This window comes from Octopus bimaculoides, chromosome 5 (genome assembly GCF_001194135.2).
Source record: "Octopus bimaculoides isolate UCB-OBI-ISO-001 chromosome 5, ASM119413v2, whole genome shotgun sequence".
NCBI lineage: Eukaryota > Metazoa > Mollusca > Cephalopoda > Octopoda > Octopodidae > Octopus > Octopus bimaculoides.
In genome coordinates, this window is record NC_068985.1 from 97353922 (window position 1) to 97357351 (window position 3430).

A 3430-nucleotide genomic window follows, 5' to 3' on the forward strand; every position below is an offset into this window, starting at 1 on the left:
ATATATATATATATATATATATACTCTTTTACTTGTTTCAGTCATTTGACTGCAGCCATGCTGGAGCACCGCCTTTTAGTCGAGCAAATTGACCCCAGGACTTATTCTTTGGAAGCCTAGTACTTATTCTGTCGGGCTCTTTTGCCGAACCGCTAAGTTACAGGGACGTAAACACACTACCATCAGTTGTCAAGCGATGCTGGGGGAACAAACATATACACACACATACATATCACAAGGCTTTGGTCAGCCCGAGGCTATAGTAGAAGACACTTGCCCAAGTGCCACGCAGTGGGAATGAACTCGGAACCATGTGGTTGGGAAGCGCCCATATACATACATATATATATATACACACACCTATATGTATATTAGTGTGTGTATGTATATGTCATATGCTAAACCTTCACTACTGCAGGAGAACCAGTGTTGATTTGCTTGCATGCCCATAACTTAGAGTTTCAGCAAAGGAAACTGATAAAATAAGTATCAGACACACAAAATAGGGGCACTGGCATTGATTTGTTTGACACCGTGACACCTTCATCAAGTGTCTTCTACTGTAGCCACAGGCCAACCAAAGCCCTTTGAGTTGATTTGGTAGAGAGAAACTGAAAGAAGCCTTCTGTATATATATATATATATATATATATATATATATATGTATGTGTGTGTGTGTGTTTTTGTTTGTGCTTGCCCCTCAGTACCATTCAATAATCAATGCTGGTGTGTTTATATCCCCACAACTTAGCAGTTCAGCTAAAGAAATCCATAGAATAAGAACAAGGCTTAAGAAAATGTAAGAACTGGAGTCAGTTCATTTGACTAAAAATTCTTCACCCCTTCCCTTATTCTGTCCTCCTGTATTAGCTTTTTGTTAACCTGTTCCTTTGGGGGCACCCCCACAATCTTTCTTGCAGCATGTTAGCATTCCATAGGTTGTTATGCAGTTTCAGATTTTCCCCTGGACACATTGGATAATATGTTGTTGTTGTTGTTGGCACTCCGTCGCTTACGACATCGAGGGTTCCTGTTGATCCAATCAACAGAACAGCCTGCTCGTGAAATTAACATGCAAGTGGCTGAGCACTCCACAGACACGTGTACCCTTAACGTAGTTCTCGGGGGATATTCAGCGTGACACAGTGTGACAAGGCTGGCCCTTTGAATTACAGGCACAACAGAAAGAGGAAGTAAGAGTGAGAGAAAGTTGTGGTGAAAGAGTACAGCAGGGTTCGCCACCATCCCCTGCCAGAACCTCGTGGAGCTTTAGGTGTTTTCGCTCAATAAACACTCACAACACCCGGTCTGGGAATCAAAACCACGATCCTATGACTGTGAGTCCGCTGCCCTAACCACTGGGCCATTGCACCTCCACCTTGGATATTATAGTCTGAGATATATGAAAATATGGACAAAGTCTGTGAAAACCAACATGGAAATGTTGCTTAAAGCTAAACATTAATTTAATCACCATCACCACCATCATCATTGTTTTTACATTCACTTTCCCATGCTCGCATCGATTGGGCTCAGTTTGTTGAGGTTATTTTTCAATAGTTTGATGCTCTTCCTGTTGCCAACCCTCAACTGTTTCCAAGTAATATAAATGTCTCCATAACCAGGTTTACTTTCAAAGAAGACTGGAAACAGAGGACTCTGCTTGCATGACAGTGACTTTTGTCTACAACTAGCACATGATGTCAAGACAAGAGAGAGAGAGTAAGGCGTGCACACACACACACATGCATACATATACGATGGACTTGTTTGAGTTTCCATCTACCAAATCTCTTCACCAGACTTTTATCAGCCTGGGGTTGTTGTAGAAGATACTTGGCTCAAGAGCCATGCAGTGGGACTGAAACCAAGACCTTGTTGTTGGGAAGCAGATTTCTTACTACACAGCCACATCTGCACCTTTTATAAGCTGCAAGCCACATAATAGGCTTCTGTTATAATTACAGTTCTGTTCATAGAAAAGTGACACTGTTGATTACAACAACAAGGCTTCCAGTTGATCCGGCCAACGGAACAGCTTGCTTGACACAGAAAACGGCAAGACTAGCTTTTCTGAATACAAATACTTCTCATTTTTGCCAGCTGAGTGGACTGGAACTGTGGGAAGTAAAGTGTCTTGCTCAAGGACACAACTCCCTGCTGGGAATTGAACTCACAGCTTTACAATTTTGAGCTGAATAATCTTACTGCTATGGCAGTGTTTCTCATAAGGAGTAGCTATGACAGTGGTTCCCAAATTTTGCAAGCTGCCGCCCCCTTAACACCCAGGCCACATTCCTAGCACCCCCACAACTACCCATCACAATCATCGACCTCTTTCTGAAACAAATTCAAAGCAACTGTATTTCACAAATAAAACTTAACCTAATGAACCCATTATTTTGTTGTTTTTACACGAATCGCTACCCCATTATCACCCCACTTTTTACGTGAATTGCTACCCCATTATCATTCCACTTTTTACATGAATCTCTGCCCCATTATCACACCCCTGGAACTTTCCACTGCTCTCTCGAGGAGGCAATATCACCCAGTTTGGGAACCACTGACCTATGAGAATCGGAATGGTAAATAAAGAATTATAGGGATGCAGACTCTATTTTGGCTTCTATACTATTTGTGATCTAAATAAAAAAAAACAAAAAACCAATTATATCCAACATAATTATAATCAACATCTTCAAAAACATGTCACTGCAACATTTCATATGGAAATCATTCTCACGTGGTTGAGCTTGCTCAGACATAATGACATTTAATTACCGATTTCTTGTCTTATAGTTACAGGTCCAACAAACAGTAGCAGTACCAGTCTATTAATTGATGGGTTTCACAGACCAAGATCCATAGAAGTATAATCCATTCTGCAAAGAGAGAAGAAATCCAAACACAAAGTAGTTTAATTTATGTTTCACCTTTCATTCCTTGATACTAACCTGCTTTCTAATGATAGCAGAATTTCCACACTTTTTAGGGCTTCGGGATTTTGCTGTGACCCTGACAGGGTTGTTAACACTCACTGTACCTTACCAAAGGGCAATCCGTGATTTTCTCCAAGACTCCTTCTGGTGTTTCACAGCTAACCTGTCTATCTACATGGCGTTCCCCTATCCATAAACTGGAGACCCAATGGATGAGAGTTTTTGTCATCACACCATGGAATTAGGGAATATGGCATAGTAATTAAGAGCGCAGGCTACTAACCCCAAGATTCCGAGTTCGATTCCAGGCAGTGACCTGGAGTTTCACAGCTAACCTGTCTATCTACATGGCGTTCCCCTATCCATAGACTGGAGACCCAATGGATGAGAGTTTTTGTCATCACACCATGGAATTAGGGCATATGGCATAGTGGTTAAGAGCGCGGGCTACTAACCCCAAGATTCCAAGTTTGATTCCAGGCAGTGAC

The 3430-nt window shown here is 41.6% G+C and overlaps 1 long non-coding RNA gene across 1 annotated transcript in view; it reads right to left on the minus strand.

Annotated features, from left to right (window-relative positions):
* Window positions 1–605: 605 nt before the first annotated feature.
* LOC128247815 (uncharacterized) overlaps window positions 606–3430 on the minus strand; it is a 14695-nt gene continuing 11870 nt past the window's right edge. The window contains exon 3 of the long non-coding RNA XR_008264133.1: window positions 606–2885. This is a non-coding gene — a long non-coding RNA (uncharacterized LOC128247815). The remainder of the gene's footprint in view (window positions 2886–3430) is intronic.